Below are 7,653 nucleotides of genomic sequence, written 5' to 3'. Positions count from 1 at the left end.
ACTTCTGAGACGCTGCTATTTTTTAAATGTTTTTCCAATAGTAGCAATGTCTTTATACCTGGCGAGGACAAATATACATGTACCGCTTGTCAAACCTAACTTTGTTTGTGTACAAATGGTTATTGATCATGAGAAGTAGGACGTTACTGGGATCAGTATCGGCTTGGAAAAAAAAACATTGTGCATTGCTATAAAATGTATTCAACCCAGCAGACAGCACTTAATTTTGGAATATTTGAATTTTGTCAAGTAATATGTTATTTTTTTCCATTCCAAGTCCATTTACATCTTTTTAGTCAATTTTTTACCTTTTACACTTATTTTTATCACTACTTGGCCACGTGGCAGAGAGGTTGGACCCCAGGATGCAGGACACAGAAAGCTCAGGTACGGTTAAGCTGCTTTAATAGTTCAGGTGAGCGAGACGCAATAAACTAAAGGTGACGAAGCACAAACGAGGGGGCTCCGTGGAAGAGTGCACGCAGGCACAACACAAAATACAAGAAAGAACAGGGAGCAGTCTTAGAGGCCAGCGGGCTACCGGACGGGTAAGAGGGTGCGTGGCCGAGGCGTGAGCAGCGCTGGAGGGGCACAGGAGCAGGGCCACAGCTAGGTGCTGGTCTGTCACGTCCACAAAGGAATAATCCAGCACCCTCCTGCCGCAGCTCAGTGCCTTAAGAAGGGAACCGGAAATTAGGATGATTGGCAGCAGCTGCGCCCGTCAGGTACCCCCAAACTGACACACAAGGTAACAGCACATGTCACTGCGCAGCGTGACAATTTTACCTGCATGGCATGTGTACTTTTATGACAGTAGATACAATGTTTGTGAATTAAATGCAAAAATCTGTACATTTATTGATGCAATTCATCACTGGCCAATTTTGCCCAGTCTTTCAGAAATGGATCCTCAACAAACTGTAATGCCTTTGCTTGTGGTTAAGGAAGACACAGTTGCCATGAGTTCTGATGAATTGAATGGTCCGTCGGGGAAATGCTTCCCCACACAAACGTTAAATCAATTAAACAGAGCCATCAAGCAACTATCAAGCAGCAAAATTACAAATTCAAGTTCAATTTGTATTGAAAACTACATGAAAATGTAGTTCCAACTTGTAGTCCAACTTGTGGTGCCCAAGACAAGACTTAAGACCAGGGGAGACCGAGCCTTTTCTGTGGTTGGCCCCCAAGCTATGGAACTTTCTCCCCTCCCAAGTAAAAAAGGCCCCCAACATCAAAAGCTTTAAGTCTCGTCTTAAAGCCCACTTTTATTCTCTGGCTATTAACTCGGAGTGAGTCGCAACAGTCCTGTGTCTTTTAGTTCTTTCTTTTTATTTTTATTGGTTTTATTTTTTATACTTTTATTGCTTTGCTTCATGTTTTCAATATTTTAATATCTATTTTATTTGATTTTTTAGTTTTGGATTAAATTCAATTTGTATCTTTATTTAATGTATTTTATTTTTACTTTTTATTTTACTAGTCTGTGCTTTGAAAACTCTGTTTATAAAATGTGCAATATAAATAAAGTGGATTGGATTGGATTGAAAATGATTAATTAATTATTATTTTTTTGTTTTTAATTAAAAACAGGACTTGAAAAACAGGGGTCATCTTATGCCCTGCTCAAAATCCAGTATTAAATGTACTTAAATTTGCCCAGTGGTGGGCAAACTTTTTGACTCGTGGGCCGCTTTGAGTTAACAAACACTATGATAATGGTTTAATTTCATTTGAACATGCATCAGGATACAATTGAGTGCATCACATAACCAGTTTCTTTTGTGAAATACTTTTTATTGTGAAATACTTAGAAAGCAACTGGCGGGCCGGATTCAAACGTTTGCCCACCCCAGATCCACACAATACTGTCCAAAGTACTGTGTATTTCAGTATTTGTTCATGTATGGTATTGACCTTCTTGCTCATGTATTAGATACACAATAACTGATGTCATTCCACAGCTCAGTAGCATCAATATAACGACCCAGACAACCTCACAGGCACAGAAGACCAACCCTGAAATGCTTTCACTTCTCCCATTTGAGCATCTGTCGCTGGGTTCAAGTGGCGCTTTTCATTAATTCCAAGCAGTGGCCCTCAATTACTGTATTGGCTTTCTCATTCACATATTCGCATTACAGACAGACTGCACCGTGCTATGTTTGTGGAAAGACTAGCGATACAAGTAGGGTCATTCAAAGTCTTGTACAGGTAATGAATAGTAAGTTCAGCAATAAAGAAGACTAAGCCACTTTCATCTAGCACATTGAGTTTCCTACATTTTAATAATGGAAATGTAAAAACAAATTGATACCCAACCACTTGGTTTCAGAGGGGCTCAAGCCTGTGGCAAGTCTGATGATTTCTGAGAAAAAAAATGCATACTAAAATATAATAACACTCCAAACTGAAGTTCTTTTGTGAATTAGTTGTAGGTTTGAAAGGCAGAAAGTAAAAGCTATTATTATAGGTGTGTGTGTGTGAATATCAGCTGTCATCAGCAGACCAGTAACACCAAGGCTGACTGTGGTTTATGAAACTGAAAGAACTCAATAAAGCAAATTTTCCATCATACCAAGAAGAAGGCTGTATACAGAGACTATTACAGAGACTCTACTCCATAGAGTTGAGTTTACTTGACAAAACTTTGGGCTAGGCAAGAATTAGAGATGCTCGTTATTGGCTTTCTTACCAATATCTGATATTGTGTTATTGTCCACCACCACATTACCGATATCAACCGAAACCGAATTCAGTATCTGAACAACGCTTTTTGGCTTGTACTCATCATATAGATGGGAATGCAGAGTGCATCTTCAGTGACATCCAAGGCCTTTGCAGGACTTCAGGAGGTTTTCCACCTGCTGCTTATAATGATCTGTCCTGCAGTTTGAAAGAAACTCTGATGCAAAAGTTTGTGCTACCGTTCATTAAATTTCCTCAAATACATGCATTTTGTCCAATTCCAAGAGAGGCAAATTAATTCTGCAAATTAAAAAAAAGATATTTCATGTAAAAACTCTAGGCATATTAAAATGAATGTATTGGAATGTACAGACAGGCTTTCATACCGAACTGATTGCTTGTAGACACACTGTACCTTCTGATTTTGCCTCATTTTGCATCAATGAAGCTTACCTACTATTCGATACAGTATGCGTACACGTCATATATGTATGCCTGCAAGGAAGTTCAAGAGTTTTCCATTACATTTTATGAATTAAGAGTGCTGATCTGTGGAAGAGATAATGCAGCTGAGATGCCTGGATAATCCTTTTTTCATTTTTCACACTCTCCAATCAAATTATGTGTGAACTTTGGAGGACTGATAGCGTGCAGTAGACCACACTGCTTTCTTAATTGGATACTTTTATCAGCCTGATGATAGAATACAATACACAGAGCCTCTTAACAAGGGTATTTTGTTTGAAAAGCTCTGATCAATCTCCCTGTATGTGCGTCAAAATGATGCTCATAAGGGAAATATCATTCTACTATATTTCTACAACTTCACTGAGCCATCTTTAGCATATGGTTGTGCCTATTTTGATTACATTAGTGTACCACAATCTATATCAAGTGATATTGATTTTACATCTAATCACATTTCTTCAAACACACAAGACAGACAGAACCCCTTCCAGTTCTGTTCCAGTATGAATCATACTTCCGATTGTTTATATTTATTGTTTATCATTGTGGTTGTGGTTTGCAATGGTGTTCTACAGGGGTGCTTCTTATGTTGTGTTTACATTATTAGCTACATTAGAGGGGCAACATATTAGAAAGTGTGATGCAGTATAGTACAACTAGATTCGGAGGTCTGATTGGACTATTAAATTCCAGTGTATAAGCTGCTACTTTTTCTTAAACTTTGAACCCTGCAGCTTATACAGTGGTGGGGCTCATCCATGCCTGCATTCTAATCTTGTGACAACTCCTTTACTTCAGAACTACTACTAAATACTACGTCGGCAAGTCAATGAGGAAAAGGTAGCTCTTTCTTTGGCAGGAGCCAATCACGATCAGCGCACTCACAACATGCCTGTCAACTCATTGGAAATCTCACAAGGAGAAGATACATAACAGTCTAACAACATGAACAGTCTGACTCATGGTATCATTTTACTAAAAAACTAAAAACACTACATTCATCCCACAGTAACTTAGCACTACCTGACAAATATGCAAACATGCATCTCTCTGACTTCGAAATGAAATAAATACCTTTTAAAAAATAACATTTTCTCATAAAAGCATTGCGTCTAAAAACATGCATTCATTGGGGTGCTGCAAAGACATCAGCCTTCCTCTGGGCTCTTGTTTCCTCTGGAAGAGAGAGGCAGCATTGCAGCGCCATCCACCATTTTCTATATTGCTTGTCCTCCAATGAACTGCTCTTATGGCAGTAATGCATTATGGGTAGATGTTAAAATACTGTAGCTGGTGTTTATTTTCAACTTGTATTGGACTTGCACATTTCTTAGGTACCTTTAAGTGTTAAGTTGCTTCGTGATGATTTTAATGTTTGTAAGATGACACTGTGAGTCAGACTGCTATGTTGAGTGATGACATCCTGCAATTTCCAAAGGGTTGACAAGCTCGCTGTGAGTTTTTTTTTTCATAGTTCAGAATTGGCTCCTTTCAAATAAAGGGCTGCCTGTTTCTCACAGACTTGTGCACACCAAAATGTCATTTCCTTTTAATGTCATAAAACAGAATTTACAGCAGTCTTTCCTATTCTCTCACTGTCAAATCATATAAAAATACGATGTGATCAACACTGAACCATTCTGATTTTAAATAACCAATTTATGCCCAATTTATGTTAGTAAAGAATTGAAAATGATGTGTGTGTTTAACAAAGACTTATTCTTACCACGTATGGATAAAATCCATTTGTCAGTGGCACGATCCAAAGGAACTGAGGTCAACGCCAGCTTTGAACTCTAGAAAGACGGTCGGCATTGAAGGACTTACTGCCACATATTTTTGTATTTTGAAAAACGCTAAGGATAACTCCAGATACTGTAACTCCAGGACTTTAAGTGCAAGAATCTCACATATCACACAACAATTTGACTGTTATGCCATGAACTTCATTTCATATCCTGGTAGTGAATTTTAAGGCATGAAATTAGGTGGCTCACATAGTTTTGGCAATTTGTTGTTTTTATGTGTACTCCAGTCCATGTTTTATGTGTACTTTTCTGATGTGTGATGAACACACTTTCCAAAAGCCACCATGTTTGGGTTTTGTTTGTCTTGCTTTCTGTCACCAATTAAACAAAATGTACTGTTGTTGAACACCTACCATGTTTTTTTACATCAGTGTTTGAGCCTTTTTCTTTGAGGTGGGAAAAGTCGCAAATGAGGTCTGTTTATTCATGGGGTGGCCATGAGCTCTGCTCTTAAAACTCCAAAACATTCGACTATTAGGCCCTGTCCACCAGGGAACGTTCCTGGGATTTCTTTTTGTTTGCCGGGTTGAAGAAGACAACAGAATAGGGCTGGGCGATATAGACCAAAACTCATAATCATGTCCGTCTAAATATTTAGATAATGTTGGCTTTTCATCAAAATTCACTTCTGGGCATGTGGTTGGTGATTGGTTGGTGAGTTTATTCGTTTTATAAGCTGTCTGTACAAAAACGACAAGGCATCAGTTCAGGTTTTCCCAATCTGGATGCTGAAACGCTAAAATAATTTGCTGACCCGACGAGGTTTCAGTGTGGAAAGCAACTTAGTCTACTACGGACAAAATCTACCAAATTGACTTGACTATGAAAATCCTTAGTCAAAGACAGCCCTAATATAATCAACGTTGCAAAGGACTTTCAGATAGGCTCTAATCTCTCAGGGATTCTTATCTCTTCAGTTTCTTTGTTTGTTTTGCATCAGCCAGTCAAGCAGGACTGATTGTAAATTGGGAACCAACTAAAAACACCACTTGTTTCATGTTGTTTTTGTTTGTTTTTTTTAGTCTTTCCCACTGGAAAAAGAATCTAAAGCAAACACAAAAGGCAACTGCACTGTTTTTTGAAACTACGCTAAACGGCTCAAGCGCACCTGTCGAGGGAAGTGGACACAATGGGTTAAAATGAGCTCATCCATCAGCCCCTGCGAGCCCCTCCCTGTTCAGGAAGTGTGGTACGCGCCCCTCCGTCCACTTGGCTGCAAACTAAACAACATCAAGTGAGCAAAGTCAAACATTTGGATAGATCATTGGTTTAGAAGAAGGACTAACTTTTTCATTTAAAAAGACGGAGCTGCGATTTTTGTAAACATAACACACACAGAAGGTTTCTGCAGTTGCACGCTTCCCATTGTGGCAAGCTTGCAATGGCTCATTAGTTCAGGAAGCTATCTGGAAGGAAAAGAACCATTTGGGATAATTCAGTTTGCAGGAAGCGTTGTGCTTAGACAGCCAAGTCTTTTGTCTTGTTGTAAAGGAAGGTGTGATTGCTTGCGCACTTGCCCATCTGCAGCTGCAGAGACCCCCACCTTTGTAGCACCTTCACTCATGAGCAGCTATTCACGTGATATTTAATCAGTGACATACATTAGAACTATTTTAATTACATAGTGCAGAGGTTCACAATGTGCCCGCTGGAGGGCGGAGGGAGGGGGGGGGGGGGATTCGCAGCCAGCAGCTCATTTTCCTTTAATGGCCTGCAGCATATTGTACAGATAAAATAAAACACAACCCATGTTGAAACATTCCATATCCATATCCCCACAGCCCCTCCAAATACAGACTGCACATCAAAATGGTCAATTACCTTAGCCATTACCAGGAATGGTGTTTACACCACATTGAGCAGGCTGAGCTACCAAGCAAAGTTGGCCTCTAATTTCTATGCTCTAAACTTAAACGTGTGGGGAAGAAGGACAAAGTAAGAAGCTGCACCACTTCCACACGAAATGGGAGGAGAGCGTTATTTTTTTCACTCTGTTATGTCGGGCATGCCATGGCTGATTCCATGAATCTAATCTGTTTCATCGATGCAACATTACCGACAACGCCTAGTGACCAGAATGCTATGTGTGATACCTTTTTTTTTTACTAATAATAGGGCAGGACTGCACAGCGGTTGAGTGGTTAGCGTGTACACCTCACAGCTAGGAGACCAGGGTTCAATTCCACCATTCAATTCTGTGTGGAGTTTGCATGTTCTCCCCGTGCATGCGTGGGTTTTCTCCGGGTACTCCAGTTTCCTCCCACATTCCAAAAACATGCTAGGTTAATTGGTGACTCCAAATTGTCCATAGGTATGAATGAGTGTGGATGGTTGTTTGTCTATATGTGCCCTGTGATTGGCTGGCGACCAGTCCAGGGTGTACCCCGCCTCTCGCCCGAAGACAGCTGGGATAGGCTCCAGCACCCCTGCGACCCTCGTTTTTTTTTGGGGGGGGGGGCTAAAAATGTTAATTTTTGCCATACTACACATGCTCACAAGTAAGTTGGCAAGTTGTCGATTACAGCCCTCAAAAAGGGTAATTTCAACTAAGCTTTACCCATATTGGATTTAATTGTTGAATGACTTAAAATCGTATTCATACAAGATAATATAACATCAAAATGCCCCCGCTCCCCACTGTTCAGTTTAACCACCTCTTTGGTCGTTGTAGTTAACACAAGAAGGATTT

The sequence above is a fragment of the Doryrhamphus excisus genome, chromosome 4, assembly GCF_030265055.1.
Source record: "Doryrhamphus excisus isolate RoL2022-K1 chromosome 4, RoL_Dexc_1.0, whole genome shotgun sequence".
NCBI classification, from domain to species: domain Eukaryota; kingdom Metazoa; phylum Chordata; class Actinopteri; order Syngnathiformes; family Syngnathidae; genus Doryrhamphus; species Doryrhamphus excisus.
This window is presented reverse-complemented; position numbering follows the sequence as displayed.